The sequence below is a fragment of the Lynx rufus genome, unplaced genomic scaffold, assembly GCF_022079265.1.
Source record: "Lynx rufus isolate CCGP_SWC_20201006 ecotype Redwood Valley unplaced genomic scaffold, mLynRuf1.p SCAF_5, whole genome shotgun sequence".
Taxonomy (NCBI): domain Eukaryota; kingdom Metazoa; phylum Chordata; class Mammalia; order Carnivora; family Felidae; genus Lynx; species Lynx rufus.
In genome coordinates this window covers 139,537,841-139,563,857 of record NW_025814867.1, presented here as the reverse complement: position 1 = coordinate 139,563,857, position 26,017 = coordinate 139,537,841, and the positions used below count along the sequence as shown (strand labels likewise).

The 26,017-nt window shown below is 39.3% G+C and overlaps 1 pseudogene; it reads right to left on the bottom strand.

Annotated features, from left to right (window-relative positions):
- Positions 1–3,086: 3,086 nt before the first annotated feature.
- On the bottom strand, positions 3,087–20,269 carry LOC124527288 (heterogeneous nuclear ribonucleoprotein F-like; annotated as a pseudogene).
- Between the last annotated feature and the right edge of the window lie 5,748 nt (positions 20,270–26,017).

The following is a 26,017-nucleotide window of genomic DNA, read 5'->3' as shown; positions in this document are numbered from 1 at the left end:
CTTCCTTCTTTCCTTCCTTTTTTCTTTCTCTTTCTTTCTTTCTTTCTTTCTTTCTTTCTTTCTTTCTTTCTTTCTTTCTTTCTTTTTTCTCAATGGTTTATTTATTTTACAGAGAGAGAGAGAGCATGAGCCGGGGAGGGGCAGAGAAGGGGACAGAGGATCCCAAGTGGGCTCTGGGCTGATAGCAGCAAGCCTCATGCAGGGCTGACCTCAAGCAAGGTCATGACCTGAACAAAAGTCTGATGCTTAACAAACTGAGCCTCCCTGGTGCCCTGGAACAGTTAAATTTCTTGTACCTAGACTACTTTCATCTGTCTTAGGTTCTTTTGCTTTTCCTGAAGCCTGGTTTGCACATGCAGAATACTCCTAGAGTCTGCATAAAGAGGAAAGGAGACAGTAATGGGGTAAAAAAAGAGAAGCTTAGGTTCTTTTCTTGATATCATTTTTTCCTTTTCACTTTGGTTCAGATAGTTTCACCCAGTTCATAACTAGGTGGTAAGAAGATTCTCATTTTTGACTTTCTTTGATGATTCTCTGCCCAATTAATTTTCAAAAACTATCTCCTCGCTGCATCGTTTTCCAGATTTTACCAAAATCTTCTAAGCTGTATGAATGGATGAGATTCCAGCTTACAAAATAATGTCAATGTACTTATTACATTTGCCTTTTCTAAAATACAAATAGCATGGGCTTTCATTCAGCAAATGGTCATTAAAAATTATTAAACAAGACATTTGTACTTTTCAATTGTTTCAACAATATCTTTTTATTTATAGAAATTTTCATATTTCAAGTCTAAAAGATATAATTTTGCCTTGTTTGCATTTGTTATATTCACTGTACATCTATTAACATTGTTCACTAAAAACTCAGACTCTGTAGTCTATTGTTTTCTCCTTGAAAAGAGCATCCATTTCAGAAGCCTGCGATTATGTATCTGAATTCTATTTGATCAAATGAAATGATTTTAAATAGTATCTATTACAGGTGACAGTGAATTTTAATTATTTTTAAAAAATATTTTTTAAATGTTATTCATTTTTGAGAGACAGAGCATGAGTGGGGGGAAGGGCAGAGAGAGAGAGAGAGAGAGAGAGAGAGAGAGAGAGACAGAATCCAAAGCAGGCCCCAGGCTCTGAACTGTCAGCACAGAGCCTGTTGTGGGGTTCAAACCCACAAGCTGAGAGATCATGACCTGAGCCAAAGTCAGTCGCTTAACCGACTGAGCCACCCAGGCTTCCTATTTGCCATTTGTGTATTTTTTTTTAGGGAAATCTATTGAAATAATTTGCCCATTTTTATCTGGGTTGTTTACCATGTAGTTGTAAGTGTTTTTTATATATTTCTTTTTTATTTTCCTAGTGTTTGCGCTGGCGAGTCAAGTTAACAGCTTAATTTTTAACAATCTAGTTAGGTTTAATACTAACTTAATTTCAATTATCTACAAAAATTTTACTCTTATATAACTCATTTCCCTCTCCTATCCTTTGTACTGCTGTTGTCATATAAATCCCATTATTATACACCACGTGCCCACCAACACAGATTTATACTCATTTCTTTATGTACCTTAAATGAGGTAGAAGAGAAAAGATTTACAATTCAAAAACAAATGCACTGGGGCAAAAACTTTTCATGCAGGGAGCTCAGAGTCAGGTTAGTTAAAGATAGCCTTGCAAAGGGGTTCTTCTAGGGAATGACTGGACAGGTTAAATAATCATTCTTGGGAAATGAGATATTGAAGGAGCTCCAATCCCATTCCCATCCAATCTCCAGTGGCTAATAAGGCTGTAGATTTTGATCATGTTTCTGTGCTTTGATTTTCAAGCCTATCTCAGAACTGGAGACCTAGGGACTCAACTAGGGCAAATTAAATCACTATATGGCTTGCCGTTCTGACTAAGATTCAGTTACTTTTCTTGAATAAACACTCACATGTATCTTGGATTACTACAAGTATCTTCTTAATTTCCAGAGTTTTGAAAAAGTAAATTCTGAAAATCTTTGTGAGTTTTGTCGTTTCTTTTATAGATGAGAAATAATTTTGGAAGTCTTTATTCAGCCATTTTTACTGACTACCTTATTATAGATTTGTGTTCAAAGTAGCAAGACAGGGTAAAAGAAGCCTTGAGATTTGGGAATCGACAGAGAGAGAGAGAGAGAGAGAGTTCCATATGAGGCTGAAGAATTTGTCAGTGGCTAAATTATTCAGTTTTGAAGATCATACTTAAGAGTTTAGTTTAGGCTTTATTTTATTACTTAGTTTAGTCTTTTTGTGTGTGTGAAGAAAATATTTATTTTAAGAAAAAAAAATTAGTTAAAAAAATTTAACAAGTTTCACTTAGCAAAATACACCCAAAAGGAAATCAAACTACAAAAAAAAGTTTTAAGTCAAGGCCTCACTAAGTCCTACAGTATTAGCAATGTGTCTCTGTTTTCAAAATTAACTTATTCTTGGGGGCACCTGGGTGGCTCAGTCGGTTTGGCTTCCAACTTTGGCTCAGGTCATGATTTCATGTTTCATGGGTTTGGGTCCCACATCGGGCTCTGCGCTGTCAGATTCTCTCTCCCTCCCTCTCTCTGCCTCTCTCTCTCTCAAAATAAATAAATAATTAAAAAAACCCACTAACTTATTTTAAAAAACTGAAATTTAAACTGAAAAGATTTTAAATAAAAATGAACTATAATGAACAAACATGAAAAAAACTCCTCTTTGAATTAGGGATCTGGCACCTTGAGTTTTCCAAAAAAGTATGCCTCTCAGTGTGTTCATGTCATGTGATATAAAAGATCCATGTAATGTACTTAAAACTACTTTAACTTAGATAACATCACTCTGAAGTGTACTACGAAAATGTTAATTGAGAAAAGCTGAAAGTAGTTTAGTTTTTACTCATTATCACATGATAATGTGATAAGAAAGTCTGCATGAGAAAACACTGAAGAGGTGATTTTTTAATGCAGATTACACAAAACTCATGGTGCAAAATGGGTCCCACAGCTTCCTCTAGAGTAATAATTGCTTTTCGCTGCTTGTTGGCTGCCTGTGAAAATTTGATCGCAATAACTCAAATGCTCCTACGAAACTAGTCATATCCACCCATGCCGCTCTGGCCTCTACAGTCAGCCCCGTAACAGCCACTCACAGACTGACTCTCGAGGCCTCTGGGAGTGGACTGGGTGGCCACTCCCATGCCTTGCATCATCTGGTTGCTACACACCCCTTGCTGGCCCCAGTTGCAGAAATCTGGAAAGGTTCTACGTATCCACGTTGCGTGTTGGTCCCGTCTTTGGACATGGCTGCCACAACTTCTTCGTGAGTGGCAAACTCCATGTGGGCTCCGCCCCTTACTCTTCAATCAGAGCCACTGTCAATATGGACTCTCACAGGGTTAAGTGGAGAGAAGTCATAAATGTCATTCTCTGTGTCATCGTATGGCCACCCTCTCATGCGGACTCAGTGTACAGTGGTACTCTGGGCAGTGAAATCGCCACCTCCGATCTGTGGTCACACCTGCCTGAGAGACAGTAATTGAGGTCTCTCCCCAACAGATCAGTGGTGAAGCTGTAGCCATCACTGAGGACCCGGTAGTCCTCAGAGCCCCCATAGCTTGCACTATGAACACCAGACCTCATCCTCCGTAGATCCGCTTGCTTGATGATGCCAATATGCCTGTTGGCTATGCCAGGGTGATCATAAAGCCCCCGCCACTCTTGAGACATGAACTTCAGAGGGGGACCTGAGTACGACCTAGCTTCCTCCTGATTGCTCTTGAACACTTCAATATACCTGTGCCCTATTCTCTCCTTGTGCTTTTCTAGGCCCTTCTCAGCTAACTCCTGTGAGGGAAACTACACAAAGACCTCCCCTATAATCTTGCCCTTGGGGTCCACAGGCAAGGTGGTCCACAATTCCAACCATAAGAACAGAACAATTTCTCCCTTCGTCATCCAAATGGGAGTCCTCGGGCCACACAAAGCCATCAGTGGCTTCAAGACCTAATCCACCTCAGTTCCGTGTAACTTAAACACCTCAATGTACCGGTGCCCATGCTTTTTCTGTCTTTTTTAAGGGCCACTTATACATCGGTTTCTGATTCAAGTCCAACAAAAGCCTCGCCACTCTGCCTGCCTTCTCTAGTGTAGATGAAATGAATGCCTGCAACCCCAGCGTGAATTGTGCAGTCAGAAAGCAAATTCTGCTTATCCTTAGCAGAGCAGGACTGGGACAGGCCTGACCTCAAGGCCTTCACTTCCTCAGGGCCCTACATCATGGACACTTGAGAGGAAAGACGCCAAATGAGGTTGGGTGCAGCTTTTTGTGACTTAAACAGCCAACCCCAGGGGGCAGGGAGAGATGCCCATAGTTGGAGACACTCCTGGTAGGTAATGAATTGTCCTAAAAAAGAGCTATATGACCATCTTGCCTCAGTGTCACAGCATTGACCAGAGCAACCAGGTGGTGGTGCTGGGGATTGGGATGGGCTCGAGCCCCCTTCCTCCTGGGAAAGGCTTTTAATCTTTATTCTCAAGGTACAAGGATGTCACCAGAGAGCTTTCAGTAGAAGGACAGTATGGACTTAGGGAGATTCATCAGCAAGGAGAAAGAGAGAAGACAACTCCAAGGTGGTACATAGAAAGGAGTGGAAATGAAAGGGGGTGGACATAGTTGAGAGCTATTTGGGAAATGAAATGAACTGGGCTGTTGGTGGATTGAAGGGAAAGCCTGAGGAAAAAATTCACAACAGGACATGGCTCCCCTTCCCCTACATCACCCTGCAGGTCTGATGACGGCTAAAGGGTCTGAAACTACTACCAGAGTTTCATCTTGGATGAGTGAATATAAAGTGAAACTGCCATGAAGTGTAGTCATCATCAGTACAAGAAGTACAGTGATCTCTCTCTCTTCAAATTGACAAAATAAAAAGAAACTCCTTAGAAGCAGAAGGATTGGCAGAAGCTCTGGTTACTAAGAGAAGGCAGGAGAAGAGACAAGGGACAATGGCTGGAAGTAAAACAAAACCAAAATCAAACACCTTTCTATCTCCTCCTCTTAGAATTTTATGGAAATCAAGACACCGAAGGAATCTATTCTTAGAGACTGCAGCTCTGTTTTTTCTTGCAATTGCTTGAGATCTCATATGAAATTTGATTTAACAACTCAAAATATTTTCACAAAGGCTAACATTTTCACCCACCCTTCCTTGATGTAGCTGTGAGCTCTCCCTATGTATATCTCTAATCATGCCCCTGAGCTTTACCTAAGTGCCACGATTGCTACAATCCTACTACCGCTAACCTCTCATGGTGACATCAATAGTCCAACTTGGGATAGTGCACTTATTGTTTTAAAGGCTTTTTTTTTTAAAATGATTTTTTAAGTTTATTTATCTACTTTGAGAGAAAGAGAGAGAGAGAGAGAGGTAGAGAGAGAGAGAGAGAGAGAACGAGTTGGGGAGGGGCAGAGGTAGAGACAGATAGAGAATCCAAGCAGGATCTGCACTGTCAGCAAAGAGCCTGATATGGGGCTCAAGTTCACAAACTGAGATCTTATCCTGAGCTGAAACCAAGAGTCAGACACTTAACTGACTTAGCCACCCAGACACCCCTGTTTTAAAGGTTTTTCAATGGCTTACTCCCTTAATAACAAATTGGGAATTATGACACTATCAGGAATCACCAATTTCCAAATTAATTGCTTGACCAAGATAAAAAAAATATCCTATACTGATATAGGACAGCAAACACCAAATAGTAATAAATGTTATTTAAATATCAGAATGGTACCAGGATATATTAATCACATAAAAAAGTTTGTCATATAACTATCAACATAGCATTCCTTCACAAATTTAAAAAAAAGGACATTCCACATCTAGTATTATATTGTACAGGTAAACTATAACTTTAATACACATAAAGAGAGTTTTTAGAATAATGTGATTTCACTGTTGTTTTACATAGCAATGAATTAGAAATATCCTAAATGAATTCCCATAGTTAAAATTATGGTGATAAATTATGAAAAAATGAGATCCTTCTATATGTACTTACATGGAAGCATCTTCATGAAATATTAACAAGAAGAAGAAAGGTGCAGAACAGTTTGTATAATGTATTACTATGTGGGGGGAAAACATATATGTGATTATACAAAGGCTACCTTTGAAAGGATACATAGGCAACTGGTCATAATAGTTAACCTAGGAAGGGGAAATGAAAGGCTGAGAAGTTTGGAAAGGGAAGGGATTGTGTGCTTTTTTGGTACATGTTTTCTTGTATTTTTAAATGCTGAACTATGGGTATATAGTAATTAGTTTAACTAACTTAAAAAGTAGTATGCTTAAGCCTGAATTGCTTACCTGTATAGCAGGCTCTGTCTATCTATCTATCTATCTATCTATCTATCATCTATCATCCATCTATCTATCTACACATACACATACATAAAAATATATATATATATTCATACACTGTATTTGTCTATGTTCTCAAGAGAAACAGAGCCAACTATCTATCATCTATCTATCTATCTATCCATCCATCCATCCATATCCTGCCTGGCTAGAAAGTCAGGCAGAGTTTCTACATTGCAATTTAATTTGGAGGACAATTTTTTCTTCTGAAAATCTCAGTCTTTGCTCTTAAGGCCATCAACTGACTGGACGAGGCTCACTGCATTGCAGAGGGTAATATTCTTTACCCAAAGTTTAATCATATCTAAAAATTACCTTCACAACAATATGGAGACTGGTATTTTGCAACAACTGGGCTTCATAACCTGGCTAAGTTGACATATAAAATTAACTATCACACATACACTGAGAATCTTGCATTTAAAATTGAACAACATTTCTAAAAATGGGGCAAAGGACAAACAAGTCAGTGAAAATGTGTCCATGACCTACAACTTTTCCCTAATAAAACCACCTATTCAGGGTAAAGAAATGAGGATAAGTTTAGCAAAGAAGGAGGCCTTCTGTTAAAGACATGCCTTTAGATAGAAATGCTCCAGTTAGGATGATGTAACTTTCCCTTCCAGATATCATGGTATCCAAAAATGAGTGCTATCTCAGTATGGATAGTAAGAGAAAAATGGAGAGCAATAAGAGAAGGAAAACAAAATGAAATAAAAACTAAACGGTTTATATAAATGCATCAAATCAACACATTGTACATTTTAAACTTATACAAGGTCATATGTCAATTAAATCTCATTAAAGCTGCTAAGACAATAACAGAAACAGAAATGAGGCAAAACAAAAAAAACTAAAGTGTTTGAAGTATCCTGCAAGTGAGATTCCCCTATCTTTTGGCAGTTAGCAGAAGATTTACGTGTTACAGGCAGTTGTGTTTTGTCATGAGTTAAAAGGAACCAACAAACAAGAATATGATGTATGAGGCAAGGCAGGTGATTGTCTCACTTCTCAGAAATATATGACCTGAGAACAAGCAAGTCTGTGGTTGGGAATTTTGCAAGGAAAATGGAAGGTTTAAACCACTCCAAGAAAGCATGTTCCCCAGCTTGGGGTTTAGGAAAGAAACGAACTTTAGGGCAAGGGCTTGCAATTCTTGGTGTAAGATGTTCTAAAAGACTTTAACCTTTACAGACATCTGCTAATATTCCAGATACTTCAAATGCTCTTATGTTTGTGGGAAAGAACTATACAGTCTGTGTATCTGTAAAGACTAAGTGGAGATCAAGATGTTGCTGATAGATGAAGATTCAGGTTCATTTCAGTCAGTGTTTTAGGACACTGGGTGCTTCCTTAGCAGTAACGGGAAGCCATATGAGGTGGTGGACATTTTAGTATTATGTGTGCAGGAATAAGGTGGCCGGGGAAGCAAATATAGGCATAATGGTTGAACTTAACGTGGTTAGGCTAGATGACTTTAAGATGTTTTGATTCTAAAATTTGTATTCCCTGATAATAAATATATTTTATCTTAATAATACCAGCACAGCTATGCTTATAAATATCTGAAGGCAGAAATCAACATATACTTCAACAAAACTTCACTACCTGGAATTTTTTATATCGCATTTGCAGTACGGTGCGTGGAAGCTGCATAAAGTGTAAAGTTATAGACAGAGTTTTATTTGTAGGAGCTGGGCTTATTTTCATCATGTTCTAGTGCACGATGCCTATGCCAAATTCCAGACATCTAGGATTTTGCAAAGAAATTGAGTTTGAAACCTTTTGTTTCCATCCAGCTTCTTGGACACAATATGCAAGCATGAAAACTGAGCTGTGTGCTAAAAGTTTGTAAGCGAGGCCATAAACACATTACTTTTGTGAAGAAGGAGTGTTAGAGAGGTGAAATAAGTAGTTTCGTATGGCTCCCAGGCCTTCAGACTTCATTGGTTTATAAAATTATTTTTATGCTACAGAGAAAGAGGACTAAGAAAGGGAAGTCGATGTTTTTCGACTAAGTCCATATTCAAGAAAAAAAAAAAAAAACAAGAGAAAATGAACTCCAATATTGCCATTGTTTCATAAAAGAAAGAATGGATAAAATGGTTTAATGGATAAAAGCATAATTCATTCTCTGGGTTACATTCAAAATACTAAGCTACTGGTATGGTGCTTGTACTACTTGACCAGTCAGAACAGACATCAGCTGCTAAACTATACTGGTGAGTGACCCTTAAGATCAGCCCTTAATGAACATAATCTTAGAATAAGGCAGAACCCTTTAAATTTCAGACCTTAGAGTCACAAGAATTATTACTCTTTCCTTATTTTTCTCCATTTTCCAGGCTGCATAAAATTGTGGTAGACACCTATGTGTCCATGACATCTGCGGCGTTGATTTATGATAATGTTTCTGTGTCGGGAACCCCGAGAGGTGCTCTATAACAAGGCTGCGAGGTGTTTAGGATGCTTCTTGAAAAGTGTAAAATGCCAATCTATGAACTCACTTTCTCAGGATTTTTAAGGGAAAAGTTGGTCCTTTAGGAGTGACTCATAAAATGGGCATATAATACTCAGTGTAGAGGAAAAATGGGCCACAAAAGACATTCTTCCAGCTCTGGAGGAAGTTTGAAGCTAACTGGAGAAACACAAACACAACATGAGAAATATAGGAAAATAACCTTAAGACAATTCATCAGTAAGTATATTATAGAGGTTTTGGCCCAAATTGATAAATGTTAAAATAATCTAAAGTAAAGGACTTATTACGTGGATGTGAATATAATCTGAGAAGACTTCAAATGGGCATCTGGGTGGCTCAGTTGTTTAAGCCTCCAACTCTTGGTTTCGGCTCAGGTGATGATCTCACAGTTCTTGGGTTCAAGGCATGCGTTGGGCTCTGTGCTGTCAGTGCGAGGCCTGCTTGGGATTCTCTCTCTCTCTCTCTCTCAAAACAAATAAACTTTTTTAAAAATTGGGAAAAAAAGAAAGATTTCACAAAGCTTTTCTGTGCAAACTATCTTTTTGAATATATAAGAATATTAATGTGCCTACGTGTTACAAGCAAGTCTTAGAGATCTGTAATTAAACACTAGATGCCTTGTTCAACATTTCAAATAGGGTTAGTCAGAGTGAAGAATCTCTATGGTAAATTTTTGTTTTATGCTCATCATGGTGTCCAGGGCTTCTTGACATATATTTATGTGATGCTTTGCAACTTTAGATATTGTAGCTGCTTTGAAAATATTCTATGGTAAATAGTGAGGTTGATGCATCAAATATTCAATAAAGTCACAATCATGAACTTGCTGGGCATATGAAGAAATGAAAATGATCTTTTCTTGGCTCTTACTCTGATTTTACATTTTCAAATTAGATTTCACTCAATGCCTTCCACATTGGTAGCTTGCACCATATTCTGCCTTCATCAAGTATACTCTGTTTTTACTTACCTTTTTTTAATGGCATGCATCCAAAAGGAAAATTATGTGAATCTAAAGGAAAGATATATTTAGCATTTTTTTTTCTGAAGCAGCACATCAGACGCCAGATAAGTGTATATGATTTATCTCACCTCTGTTGGAATCTAAAAAGCACATGGAATTTCTTGTAAGGTAGCCAAAATCATTTTTTTTTTGGATAACACAAATTGTTCAGGACAAATCAAATAGTAAATTATAAAATTTCACATTATGGGGCTGTATATATATTTTTCCAGTATGTAAGTTTGAAAAATGCAACCTTTCCATATAAACTAGAAATACATGCACACAGGCACACACGTATGTATGCACATACATACATGCATACATGCCTTTCCTCCTCTATGAATGACTGTTCCTCCTCTATGAATGACTGTTGTAGACTTTTAGTAATGGAAATATCATAAAGAAACAAAGTGTGAACCATTTAAAAAATCCTAAACCGTTGTTGATAAGAGATGTATGGGTCACTGTTCTAGAGAACCGCACTTGCTTTTTCTTTGGTGTTTGCCAAAAGGAGGCATCTAGTACACCATGGAAAAGATGACTTGGGAAATTGAAAATCTCTGAAAATTGGATGAATTGTCCTAGGTGAAAGGACAGCTGAGGCTTGAGAGAAGTAGTTTGGACTGAGGCTACTCAAACATCTAACTTGGATGAAGGTGGAGGGCTAAGACTGCCTGTCAATCTAGCAATGATTTGCTACAGTGAGTTCTTATGTTGGAACACCAGGCTGAAAGCCAGTAAATAATGTCATGACTTGAGAAAATGTTTGCCAACCAAATTAGTCAAGCAAGCAGTTTGCTCATCTGGGAAAAGAATGCTTTTTTTAGGGTAGTAGTTTGCTCATCAAAATTCACACAGGGCATTTGACTGACCATGTCCACCAAGTCTTAAACTATTATCTTGTGAACTTTCCCAAATCCAAATCCTGGTTCTCTACCTTAAAAAAGTTTACCTAAGTGACTCAAAAACATGTCCTCAAACCTTACAAATATCCTATCTTAAATTTCCCCTTTTGAAACACAATTGGCAATCTGAAGACAGAAATCTCTCTGTCACACAAGTGGTGAATTTAGCTTTGCTTGATCATCATATTTTTGTCATGGTCTTTTAAAGGAAATTTATAGTTGACCGGGTTAAATAGTAATTGAATATTAGAGTGGATAAATCAAAAGTTAAATAGTTTTTGGATATTCATGTGATCAAATATCATGAAAGCCACAAAGTCAAACTGTAATAAAATTACCGCTTTATTAAAAACAAGGATCTCACACCAGTCAGAGTGGCTAAAATGAACAAATCAGGAGACTATAGATGCTGGAGAGGATGTGGAGAAACGGGAAGCCTCTTGCACTGTTGGTGGGAATGCAAATTGGTGCAGCCATTCTGGAAAACAGTGTGGAGGTTCCTCAAAAAATTAAAAATAGATCTACCCTATGACCCAGCAATAGCACTGCTAGGAATTTGCCCAAGGGATACAGGAGTGCTGATGCATAGGGGCACTTGTACACCAATGTTTATAGCAGCACTTTCAACAAGAGCCAAATTATGGAAAGAGCCTAAATGTCCATCAACTGATGAATGGATAAAGAAATTGTGGTTTATATACACAATGGAATACTACTTGGCAATGAGAAAGAATGAAATAAGGCTTGTTGTAGCAACGTGGATGGAACTGGAGAGTGTTATACTAAGTGAAAGAAGTCATACAGAGAAAGACAGACACCATATGTTTTCACTCTTATGTGGATCCTGAGAAACTTAACAGAAGACCACAGGGGAGGGGAAGGAAAAAAAAAAGTTAGAGAGGGTGGGAGCCAAACCATAAGAGACTCTTAAAAACTGAGAATAAACTGAGGGTTGATGGGGGTGGGAGGGAAGGGAAAGTGGGTGATGGGCACTGAGGAGGGCACCTGTTGGGATGAGCACTGGGTGTTGTATAGAAACCAATTTGACAATAAATTTCATAATAAAAAAATTAAAAGAAAAAAATAAAAACAAGATTTGATGAATTTAGGTTACATTTTTCTGACTTCAGAAGTCTTATATCCAATAATTTTTATATTCCCACACTACTCATGTTATTCTTTGTCAAGTGTTCTGGGGACACTGCAGATCAAAATTGATCCTCTACCTTTTCTTTCCTTCCTCCCTTCCTCCCTTCCTCCCTTCCTTCCGTTCTCCTTTCCTTCTCATATGTTTTGATAGTGTTTTATTCCTTTTGAGTCCTTGTTATTTTTTATCACTTATGGCTGTCCCAGGGTAGTCTTTACCCCAGTGAAAGACTACTCATTGAACATCTGCTTTCCCTCCATGTTTTATATCTATTGGCAAATACTTTAGGCATTTTCAAATTATAATGTCTCCTTTCTCTTATTGGTGATGGAAAGTCCACATTTATGAATGACAAATGTAGACAATCTATTGTTTCCTAACCCTATTGGTGAATAAAAAAATCGGAAGGGTTGACAAACACTAATGAGATTGTACCTATAAAATATGTGGTAAGAGCATTTTTGTGTTGTTACTAAATGAAAACCATAATGACTACTTGTCACTATTTCTGAAATGTCATGGTCATTGTAAGAAATTTAATGCACTATTGATTACTTTCATCGAAAGTGAAAACAAAATAATATGTTAAGTCTTTATTAAAACCTAATTAAAACAAAGTGGTATTTTTTGCTGTTGTTTGCCTGGTAATTTACAATATAACACTTCCATAGTTGATATTAAGCATCCAAGAGCAGAAACAACTATTTCTCAGGTTTGGAGACATAAATCTAGAGTCAAGAAAAGGGGACTATTGAAAGCACATCATTATTTCAGGAACATATTATAAAGAATAAAAAAATACAATTGATTGTAGAGGTATACTTCTGAAGATGAATTGGTGGACTGGAGACTGTCTTCAGGACAACCTTGGGAGGATGTGCTAAAAATAGCAGGGCTTTGTGAAAGAAAGAGCCCAGAAGCAGAGTCACTCCCTTCTAGGAACACTTGGATCAAACAGGGACATGCTGACTCCATAGAAAATTCATGAAATTTTAAGGCCCTGCCATTTCTAATTGACTTATCCTGAGTCCTTATGATTTAAATGCAGGATTCTGATTAATTGCTGTGGGTATACCCTTCATCTTCTGCCCCTGTCTGACCACCTTGACTAAACACAAAGGAGGAAGGAAACTTCAGAGGAGGGAGATACTTGGGAACTTTATAGGCAAAATCAAAGGAAACTTGAAATCAAGAGAATAGGCCTCACTCATGGATGTGGTCCCACCGCTATGCCCTGACAGACTTGTGTGCAGAGAAGGGGGAATGGCATGGGATTGCTTTGGACTTCTAGGTTTGCTGTAAGGCCAGATGGGGCCTAGAATGGCCAAGCTCTAGGCTGCATTCAGCCCTTTCCACTTCCTCTGGTTTATTGTATAGGTAATATAACTTTCTAGTTATGCAGTGAGCTGAACAAAGTTAGGAAGCACTGCTCTCTAGAACCTGGTTGGCCTCCCCTTCCCCCAGCCCAACTACTTACTGGATTTCCCTGGTTGCTGGGCACTTCTATACATTAGAGACTGAATACTTCACAGGGTTCCATGTGGTCACTTGTGGCCTATAGGACACTGGACATTGGAAGGAGAACTGCAGAGCCCTTCAGAGCCATGAAGGATCCACTGCTTGCCACTGAGATGTTTTTTCAGCCAATCCTGGAGGAGCTTTGAAGTGCTCTGCTGATAACATGTGAATGCTTGAGACAAGTCCCAGGTCTCCTTTAGAAAAAAAAAAAAGAGCCAGCCAAAGGGTGTTCTCCTTAAGTTGAAGTGTGTGGAAAAGGCAGTGAAAAGAATAAACTAATGACAGAAGTCACCAAAGCCCTCCAGTCACCTGGGCTGGAAGCAAGCCCTTCAATATTGCAAGTTTTGTGTTTGCAAGTTCAAATTCTGAACAAGGTTTCACCTGATGACATAATAGACTTTCTTGACAAAGGACAGAAAAGCAAGCCCTGTAAACTTTCCCAAATAACTATGGCTAATGACATTGTAAAAGCATTACAGAACAATGGAGAAAAGCTTCAGAAGAAACTAAAGAAATATTTGAATAAAAATGCCCATCTTTATCACAGTCCAGAGATGCCCAAGAGGGAAGAGGAAGAGGGAGGGAAGAAAAAGTGTGGGAAAAGAAGGAACATGGAGAAATGCCAGAACACTCAAATGCACAAGTGAACCGGGTCATGAATGATAAAGCGAGACAATTAAAATCTCTGGCTGAAACCATACTGAAGGCCAGATGTTTCCTGATATTGGGAGAAATCACACGGATGGCAGAAACGTGGAAGTAGAGAAACAGAGGGAAGCAGAAAATGGCCACCATCTAGTCTGTTAGTTAGAAGCGGATCTAAAGAGTCTCATTGATGATGTTATCTTAAATATGTCCTTTAAAAGTCCTGAAAGAGAAAAAAAAAAAAACAAAACACAAGAACTATCCAGACAATTGTGTGAAGAAAACCAAATGAATGAAGAGCTTACAGGAAAAACAAAAAATTCAAACCAAGCAAGTATATGCAGTCTGAAAATGTCCCGGTTTGAAAGTGAGATCCAGAAGCTTAAGCTGAAGCTTCAAATCCTGCCTGCATCAAGAACATGTAATGTAACTTGACACAAAATTGGTTGAGGAGGAAATACACTGCTTAGAAATAGAGAAGAAATTTCTCAATGTGTGTAGAAACATCAAATATGCAACTTTTATAAGAAATTGGCAGAAGACATGAACAAAGAATTGGAAAGAATCACACCCTCCTATCAAAAGGAGATTCTCTTCTATCAGAAAAGAGGTTAAGAAAGTTGGAGGCAGCTCTGTCGATTGAAAGATCAAAATGATTTATAACATGTAAGTTTGGACTAAGTTCGAGTCCAGCTTCTGGCTTTTCTCAAGTGGCCCTTTTGCTTCTGCTGCTCCACCAATAGCCCACAGAAGTCCCGAAGGGTCCAGGGATCCCATGGGTTATTAGGGTTCCCGGGAAGGGGGCAGGTCCCTGGCTCACATGCCCCTTTGACAGAACAGGGCAAAAAGTCGTGAGTACAGAATAAATTTGATGAATTTGGACAATGACTAGCACATTTGGCTCTATTTGATTGAAACTGTGTGTGTGTGTGTGTGTGTGTGTGTGTGTGTTATTGCATACATTAACATCTATTTGTTTAATAAATTCCTAACAAGCTTCCACAGTGTTTTCAGCACTATTCTAGATGCTTGGAATTCAGTGATAGAAAAACAACCCAATGAGACCTGTGGACCCACAGAGCATATAATCTAGTAAGGAGTAAGTGAGATAATAATGAACAAATAAACAAATAGATAGTACTAAGTACTATGCAGACAATTACAATAAGGTGAAGAGATAATGGGGGTTATAGACTAACATCAGAGGTCACATTTAAGGTGTGATCTAACAGATGAGAGGAAGACAGCCCAAGAATGTCAGCGAGCACAATATTCCAGGGAGAAAGAAAGGGTGGTAGCATAAAGGCCCTGAGACCTTGGTTTCTGGAGCCAGGGAACATGGAGCAAAGGTCACAGCATAGAGGAGAATGGTGGAGGTTGCATAGGGCCAATTGCACAGCTACTGTGTTTGGTTCAGTGTATAACACCAGGGAGAGATTTAGTCCTTGTTGTGGGGAAAATGGGGAATCAGGGGGAGGGGGGACCTGATGTGATGTATATTCTGCATATATCTCCTTGGTTGAGCAAAAAATGGAATTTGGAGAGGGGTCAGTATTTTGCTGAGGGGACAGAAAGCTGTCTGCAAGAGAGCACTGGGGGCTGACACTGGGGTCGTCATCATGAATCTGGAATAGTGAGGACAGATTTTGCAGGGGGCAATACAACTCTTAGACGTTTTCTAACTACCCTGGATACTGTTTGACACTACTTTAAAAGTCATAGTTAAATCTCTGCATGAAATCCCTGAAAAAAAGTCAGCAAGGTGTAGGTTTATAGCCAGTAAAATCTTGTTTGGTCTTTGTTTTTGTTTTTTTTTTTTACAGGACAAAATATGGTGTAAAGCATACCTGTCTTGGACTTCAGTTTGGCTTCTACAATACCTGAAGGCCCTCAGGACCAGGTGGTCTCACCCGTCAGGTGGTCCAACAATAGTGCAAGATGAGGATTCCCAAGGATGATGCATTTACAGCATGTGTTGATATGACACTACTAGTTGGGGATACTATGATGAACAAGTTTAGACCCTCAAGGTGCACAGCTAATGGAAAAGACTCATGAACTAGATACAGTCCTGAATATGGTGCACACAGCCATAGCTGGCACCATGTATGGCTTTCTAACAGTTCTTGCAGCAGACTGAAGGTGGCGAAGGGAGTGTCAGAAAAGCCTGTCTGGAAGAGGTAGCCCCTGGACTGAATACTTAAGGATGAACAGGATTTATCTATAAAACTTTCCAAATTTTAAGGTATATATGAATCACTTGCATATATTATCACAATGTAGATTTTGATTTATCAGCTCTTGAGTGGCCCTGAGACTCTGCATCGCTCCCAGATGATGCCTATGCTGGGGTACTAGACATGGAATAGTGAGTATTTTTAAGTGATTGTGGGGTAGAAGTGAGGGAAAGATGAAGGAGGAGGGGTATTTCTGCAGAAGGCATAGCACAAACAAATACACAGGGCATAAGCAGCCTGGTCTGGAGGGTGGGGTGAGGGCAGGTTTGTGTAGTTAATGTTCTGGAGTTCAGGACTCAGGCAGAAAAGCAGGGCCAGATACGTTATCTTCACAAATATTCATATCTACCATGAATGAGTTTTGTCCCCAGAAAATCATCTGTTCACAGGAGCACAATGGACCACAGACTTGCTGTCACCCTTGGGGAAGCCAGCTGTGGATAACCCGCTATACCTCCAAAATGTCCTGTGTAAGTAAATAGCCCTACATCCACTCAGTTGCTACCCTTCTTGACATGTCCTTATGCCTACATACAATCGATTCAGATTCCTATAGATTCTACTTTCAAAGTCCTTCTAGTCTCTTCTCTCTATCTGCATGACCATCATCCTAATGCAAACCACTATTATCTTTTCCCTAGGTCACTGTCACTAGGCTCCCCATCTAATTTCATGCAGCAGCCAGAGAGGATGCTGTAACCAAAGACCTAACCATGTTAAATATGAAACCGGACCTCAACATGTGTGTGATGAATGCACACCAGACCCCTTGCCCTTGACCTCCTGCATCCTTAGCTCTGGGTGATGACGACCAAGAGTGAACGCACATCCCAGTGTGCCCTTGGGCATGCCTGATTAATGCTTGGTTTGTGCCTGAATATTATTACTAGTTCCTTTCTCAGTCTTAAAATTCCTCCAGTTAGGACAAAAATTACATAGTTACAGAATAAATGGCTCATTTTATGCAACATTAAAAAAAATGTATAAGCTCATGAGCATACAAGAAAACATGAGTTAAATCTAAATCTAGTTGAAGCCATAGAGAAAGAAACACCACTGTTTTGACAATTTAACTAACGTGGAGGCATCACATTTTTAGTTAAGATGATTCTGCATTCTTGAGGGCCAAATATGAGCCATCTTACTTTTGAGAAAGCCCTAAGAGAAACTGAATGATATGCAGGATAAACATAATGCCAAGCACGCTTGGGTTAAGGTCAAGGCCCATTCAATTTATTGTGAAACCAGAAGAGATTTCACTTGAAAATCTTTGCACAACAGTCCATTTTTTTTTTAATTTTTTTTTCAACGTTTATTTATTTTTGGGACAGAGAGAGACAGAGCATGAACGGGCGAGGGGCAGAGAGAGAGGGAGACACAGAATCGGAAACAGGCTCCAGGCTCTGAGCCATCAGCCCAGAGCCCGACGCGGGGCTCGAACTCACAGACCGCGAGATCGTGACCTGGCTGAAGTGGGACGCTTAACCGACTGCGCCACCCAGGCGCCCCTCACAACAGTGCATTTTAATGCATAGTTCAGGTGATGAAATGTTCCTGTGAATTAAGACAAATGATTTGTCTATTTGACTCAGGATGAAGAACATTTTGGTGGTGAAGTCAGATATTGAGTCTAAAGACATAAGGTGAAAAGATGAAGTTGCTTTGCCGGAAAAATGACCACTAGGAAGACAATATAATAGTAAGCATACAGCTTCTGGAGCTGCTCCCTGGGAAACATTGAGTTGTTTGTGAGGGGGGCCTGGACATCCGGAGATTTTTTTTTTAAGTTCCTCTCATTATTCTGATGCACAGCAAAGTTGAGAATCCACTGTAACAGGGCATAAACGCCAGACTCACAATGAAGAGATGTGCATCTTCTTCTGATTCAGCACATGTGGCACCTTACTTCTCATGTCTCATGTCTCCATGGTTCATGATATTGTCAGATTATCTTTCTGTTTCCACACTCTGTCCGTCTAAACACTGCTGTTTGTTCCTGACCTATGGTACATGGTCCAAAACCACTGTCCCTATAGCTCCCTTTGGATCCAGCAATTGGGAAAGCTCAGAAGGAGATTGGAGGGAAGTGGGGGAAGGGTGGGGGCGATGGCCAGGCATTTAGTCTCTTGGCTCCATTTTGACAAGGTTGCCTTGAGTTTGCTCGATCTATAGACCTAAGTCCATGTTTTTCTACATGGCTTCCTTCCTTGAGGTTCCACTAACTACTCTTTTCCCTTATCCCTTAGGCTTAGACAGGGTAACAGTTGGACTCTAACTATCCCAGGGTTATTGCTTGTATTAGTTTCCTATTGTTTTTGTGCGGAATCATCACAAACTTAGTGGCTTAAAAAAAACAAAACCCTAGGAATCTAAAAAAACAGAACAGTCTCAGATACAGAGAACAAACTAATGGTTGCCACAGGGATGGCTGAAATAGGTAAAAGGGATTAAGAGGACAATTATCCTCTAAATGTTTCCTTTACCCTCGGAAACCCTCAGTCATTCCCCTCAGACAAGTGTGTCTGGGCCAATGTCGTGGATCAAAGGCAATGAAAGGACACTGGGCTACCTTAGGAATGGGGGTGGAGGGTGGTGGATTTTCCCCTGTGAATCAAGATCCAATTTAGGGTCAGGAAATAAATGATAGGGATTAAAGAACACACCATCAGTCAACAAATATTTATTCAGCGCCTACTATGTGTTAGTCACTGAACAGAAAAGAGATCAGTGGGCTGGGTCCTGAAAAGAGAACAAAGGGTTTGACTCCATTCTAGCAATGCTTTTGTTTGCAAACAGATATTGTTAATTTTTTTAAGGGCAGGCAAGCAATCTCTGGCAACACTAACAATTTGCTGTTGTATTTTATTAAAAGATATTAAAGCTTTTTCTATGATAAACAATATTGTAAAATTATAAAATATGAAAATTACTTTTCTTTGTTACTAACTGTATTTTGCTCAGATTGATCAATTTGGATGTGGGTTTAAAAAAAAAAAAAGACATCCTCACAGAAACATCCAGAATATATTTGACTATGTATCTGGGTACTGTGGCCCAGCCAAGTTGACATATAAAAATGAACCATCGCGAATTCATCCTTTGCCAACCTGGCTCCCATATGCATTTCCTTAAGCCATACTTACTCTATAAATAAAGACAATAATAAGGTCATACTTCAACTTAACATTATACAGCTCTCCTATGTACAAATGAAAATGAACTAACCCTTTCCCCAGAAGAAGACAAAAAGTCTTCGGGTGATGTTTACTCTTCTCTTTGGTATTCTGTAAACTAAACACTATGATAGAAAGTTAACAATACTTAAGTACCATGATGGAGTCAATACATTTTAAGTTACATTACAAGGGGTTAAGAGAAAAAAACAACAAAGAGATAGATAAATAGATAGATCTATTCATTACTAAAAACATATTCACACACAAACATAACAAAATGTGGAAGAATATTCATGATAATTATAGTCCTCATTTATGTAAGTAGGTAAGTGGTCACATCTGGTATTAATAAATACCTCCTTCCAATATTCATTCTGTATGCCTTTTGTCCTCAGCAAGCTTCTCAGCTGGTCATGGTTCTTTACCTGGTGAGGTGATCCAAATCTTTGTTCCTGAAGGGTCTATTTCATTAGTAGTCCTGCCTGGATTAGGCTATTGTAGGTTTCCACTGACTTTAAACACAGGGAATGATAATAACAAGAAACACCCTAAGGAATTTCTTGTATTCCAGACATATTCTTATGAAAAGTGATGGGGAAAAAAACACTTACCAGATTAACAGCTACATAGCAGGTACCAGGGGATGTGTTAATTTTTTCAAGCAATGAAACCACATCTGTTAAAGCAATTGCAATTTGAGGTGCCACTTGGTTAAATTTATGATAATCCACTGTCATTCTCTAGTTCCTTCTGTCTTCTTCACAGGCCAGATAGACTGGTTGAATGGAGAAGTGATGGGAACCACCACCCCTGCATCTTTCAAGTCCTTGATGATGGCACTAATCTCTGCAATCCCTCCAGGAATACAGTACTGTTTTGGTTTACTACTTTTCTGGGTAGAAGCTGTTCTAGTGGTTTCCTCTTGGCCTTTTCCACCATAATAGCCCTGACTCCACAGTTCAGGGAACCAGTTTGGGAATCTGCAGTGGACAGTGTTTGGATTTGAACTGCAACTTTGGCTCTTGCTTAGGTTGAGTTTCTGACTCACTATGCAGAATTGGGATTTACTAGCCTCCATAACTGTGTGAGCCAATTTTTTAAAATATTTCTCTCTCTCTCTCTCTCTCTCTCTCTCTCTCTCTCCCCCCCCCCCCACACACACACACACACACACACACACACTTGTGCTTCTTTCTCTGGAGAATACTAATACAAAATCTGTTCTCTAGTATCTGAATGGTAAATGTTTTAGGCTGAACTGTGTCCCCTAAAAATTCTTATGGATATTCCAATCCATAATATCTCAGAATGTAACCATATTTACAGGTAGTGTCTTGAAAAAAGCGATTACGTTGAAGCTGTTAAAATAGGCTCTAGCCAATATGACTGGTGTCCTTATAAGAAGGGGAAATTTGTACATACAAAGAGACACTGGGATGTGTATGTGCTGAGGGAAAGCCACATAAAGACACAGTGAGAAGGCAGCCATCTTCAAGCCAAGGAGAGAAGAGACCTGAAGAGAAACCATACCTGCTGACACCTTGATCTTAGACTTCTAACCTCCTTAACTATGAGAAAACAAAGTTCTGTTAAGTTACCCAGTCTACAGTGTTTTGTTATGGCAGCCCTAGAAAACTAATGCACAAAGCATTGTTGGATTTTTTTTCTATCATCATCAATGCTATTCTTATATTTCACTTCCAGTAACTGACAAAAAATATTTCTCAATTTATTTAGCAACTCCATTATTAGTTTTTCCCCAGGATTAGAAGTTCCAGTCATAATTCAGAAACATTTTGTATTTCTCCCCCCATTTCAGTAGGGTATGGTTTTCTCTAACTTTTCACAACAACAGTAAGGTGGAAATTGTAGCCTGATTTCCTAAATAGTTGTCCCTACCAACGAGGAAAATCTGCAGCCCTTATCCTTATGTCAGGGAACAGAATATTCCTCCCCCTTAGTGAAACAGTGAGCTACATCCATTTCGACAAGTTCTTTTTTTTTAAGTGATTGTATTTTATTTTGAAACCACATCATGCAAAGGTGGAGTGCCATAGTAAACCATGTTTACTATGCTGTTGGAATCAATATGTCGATTGTTATGGAAGTTTTAATACTGACGATTGTGTTATATTCTTATAAATAAAATGTTGCTAAAGATAATAAAATAATAATAATAATAATAATAATAGCAACAGCTTTGGTATGTTAACTGATAGGCAGTATTCCATGTAGTTTACATTTGGTAGCTTATACCATTTTTTTTTTTTTAATTTTTTTTCAACGTTTATTTATTTTTGGGACAGAGAGAGACAGAGCATGAATGGGGGAGGGGCAGAGAGAGAGGGAGACACAGAATCGGAAACAGGCTCCAGGCTCTGAGCCATCAGCCCAGAGCCTGATGCGGGGCTCGAACTCCTGGACCGGGAGATCGTGACCTGGCTGAAGTCGGACGCTTAACCGACTGCGCCACCCAGGCGCCCCATCCATTTTTCACAACTTATGAAATAGGAACTATTACTTTATTTACTTTACAGGTGAGGAAATGGAAACACAGCAATTATACAACATAGACCCAAGGTAAAAGTCAAGAAATGAGGATGTGTTAAACTTGGGTCAAAACAGGGCAGTGTGTTTACTGATAATGTAACACATTGCCTTACCATGGAAACTAAGTATTTCCAAAAATCATGAAACATCTCCGTATTTCATTGCCACTGCTCTAAGTAGATTTATCTCTTTCCAGATGTGTTAAGTAGACATCTCTGTGTACATTCATATCACTTGCATTACAACTCAAAAAAGTAAACTCAGTACATGTAGGTTTTTATATATTTCTAAGTAGTAATATTTAACTTTAATTAAAAAAATTATATTGTTTTTCCTTTGCATTTCACTAATAATACATGCCATAATTATTCATCTCAAATTCAAGGAAGATTTGCTAAAAGATGTAGTAGTAGTGACAGTGAATGCTTAAATACTGCTTTTAGTCTTATTAATGATTTATGTATTGCCAATTTACTTATTTATATTTACATTTAGTTTACTTAATCCTGAAATAAGCTTATGATGTAGGTACTATTATTAGCATCATTTTATTAGTAGGAAACTGAGACACAGATAGGTTATATAATTTAAGGTCAAATCTGGATTTCAAATCTTGGATGACGTGCCCAGGGTCCATACTTTTACCCTTTCACCATCTGCCTCTCACTATAGCAAAAATCAGAAGGAAGTAAAATATTTCATACAGAGGCACCTGGGTGCCTCAGTAGGTTAAACGTCTGAAGACTCTTGACTTTTGTCTCAGGTCATGATCTCACGTTTCATAAGTTCAAGCCCCGCATTAGGCTCCATGCTGACAGGGCAAAACCTGCTTGGGATTAAAAGGGCGGGCCTACGCCGGCTGACTCCATCTTGTTCTGTGTCCTTCACCTTGACCACACCTCCTCCCCTTGAGTAACCACCCCCCTCACCTGCCTAAAAGGACTCGGACCGCTTCCCCAGCCAATCGGCTGAGGCCATAGCCATTACCTCAACAAATGCCCCTAGGCCCCAATAAAACCTTTGTCCTTTTGAAACTCGCTCTCTCTCCCTGGTATCTCACCGCTGCCTCGGTGCAGGTAGGGGATTGAGCTCGAGCTAGCTTGAATAAAGGCTCTTTTGCTTTTGCATCGGACTCGGCTCCCTGGCGGTCTTTGGGGATCATGAATTCTGGGCATAACAGGATTATGTCTCCCTCTCTGCTCCTCCCCTGCTTACTCTCTACCTCTCAAAATAAATAAAAATAAACTTAGAAAAAACTGCATACAAATGTAAGGCCAGCATATGCCCACATTTTTCTAGCAACTATTAATTACCATACACCTATGATACATATGTTTAAAATTTACCTGTTAAAATGGACTACATACTATAATTGCAAAACAAACCTAAGCAATTGTTGGCGGGTTGTCTCTAAAATCTATTTGTGGCTAAAATATATTTCTTCATCCTCTTGAGTCTTAGTTGATCTGTGACTACTTTAATCTAGAATAAATATAGCAGAATCGACATGGTGCCAGTGGAGGGTTTAAACTTTTCAGAAGACTGGCACTTAAGAATCTCCCTTTTGCAAACCACAAGAGTGTCTTAAATACAGAGAACAAACTGAGGGTTGCTGGGGGGTGTCGGGTGAGGGGGATGGGCTAAATGGGTGATGGGCTTTAAGGAGGGCAATTGTTGGGATGAGCACTGGGTGTTATATGTAAGTGATGAATCACTAAATCCTACTCCTGAAATCATCATTACATTATATGTTAACTAACTTAGATTTAAATACATTAAAAAAGAAAAAGATTTCCCCTTTTGGAACCCATCAGCCATGCTGTGAGGAAGCCCAAATGGTGACAGAATTGAGGCCTGGATAATACTGCCCACTCAGCTGAGTTCCACCTGAGAGCCAATGCTGTGTTGAGAGCTCAACACTGAGAGGTAAGCCATCTTGGAAGTAAATTATCTGGCCCCAGTAGAGCTTTCCAGCTTGATTCTCCCCACTTGGAACATTTTCACCAAGCACTGCTCAAATTGCAGAATTGTAAGCAAATAAATCATTGCTGTTGTTTTAAGTCACTGAGTTTTGGACCAGTTCATTATGCAGAAGATAACACAAATAAACATTGTAAAATATTTTATTAAACGTCTATTATAACAATGTTAAACAATGAGGATCATTATGTTAGGTTTTCCTTAAAGTTTTCCTGAGTTTATAAGTTTGTCTCATTTAGAATTATCAAGCTACTCTGTGTGTGTGTGTGTGTGTGTGTGTGTGTGTGGGTGTGTGTGTGTGTGTGTGTGTGTGTGGGTGTGTGTGTGGGTGTCGGTGTACCTTGAAATTTACCTATAATAAAAAAAGGAACTGGCTGCATTGTTATATTTTTAACTTGGAACTATGTTTCCCCGAATATCCTTTTTGAAGTGGTTTTGGCAGCATTGACCGAGATTCTTGTGCGAGATTTGGAAAGCAGGAGTGAGGCATTGCCCATTGATCTCTGAAGGCTGTGGTGGTCAGTGGTTGTGACAAACAGACTCACACAGGCAAGAGAATTCTAGCATATCCTAATATCCCAGGGCTCTGTATCCAGCTCACCTCTCCTGCTGCTGACCAACGAGACCTATCCCATGTTCCTGGCTGCAGACTCAAAGAATTCTTATGGATTTTTGCATTACCCTTCATGCTGCCTGTCACTGGCTGAATGTATATGATTTCTCCGATTGATTGGTTGGTGATATCTCTCATTCCCCATTTCCCCCTTTTCAGAATGTCAGTGCCCAAACTTTGGCATTCTCTGTTAGAATCCCAACTGATGTGGGAGTTAGGGAGTTTCTGGTTCCCTGACAGCCACATTTCATATTTTAAAACATTAGTAATTTTTATAGAATTCCATAGTGTACTGGTAGTGGAGAGATACGTGATGGTACCCTCATCAAACAATATCTCAGCCAGCATGTGTGAAGAACCACCATAAAATATAAATGAGAGCCATGATAACAAATACCACAGTGGTGAAAGTATAGCTTAGGTATTTTTGTTTGCATCCTAGCTTAATTCTGCAGTATGGTGCATAAATAAAATCTTGCCACCTTCAATTCATTCAGCAAGTGTACATTGAGGTGCAAACTATATAACTGCACAAATTAAGTATCAGAGTGCAGGAAAGAAAAATAAAGATGGTCCTATCTCTTCTGGAGTTTATAACACAAAAATACAGGCAATTAAGTTATGAGTTTTAAGGCACGGGAGCCCACGTAAGTCTCAGGGTTCCTGACACACATTCCAAGGCAAGTGAAGATTCAACTAATGCCTAGAGAAGAATGAGATAAAGTTACCCCAGTGGGGCAGGGACAGTGTCCTTCACAGAGGATCAGAAAGCAGAAAGAGCCAGCAGATGGGAGAAAGTGGGAGGATTGGCAGGAGAGCATGAAAGCATGGAGTAGCGAGGATAGGTAGTGAGAAATGAGGCTTGGGAATTAAGCAGATGCTAGAGTTAAGGGGCGCGAGTCCCAAGTAGGTGTGGCATTTAAATAGTTCAGGCAGGAGGAACCTGGGAAATTATATTTAGCTAATAGGAGCTGAACTGACAAGAAGAAGCAGTACGATAGCAAGACAGCTTGTGGAGGGTGGGATCAGGACAGGAATCTTTCCCGCCCTAGAGTTTCATCACTTTCCATGACCTGGCCAGGCTGCCAGGGACAACCAGCAACCCACATGAGAACACAGTATTTATGGCTTTCGGTGGCAGTTTTGCATGTAAGAGGACCTACAGTCCATCCAAGGATTATCTGACATCCTGTGGGTTCAGTCTCCAGAGAGCTCTAAGAGCTGGACACTGGTGGAGTCTGGGTGGTTTCTAGAAGGACCGAATTCCTGAGCTTATGGTAGGTCTTGTGCCATCCAAGTGGGCAGGGGAGCCTGTGAGCTGGTAGCTACAGAAGATGGGGTG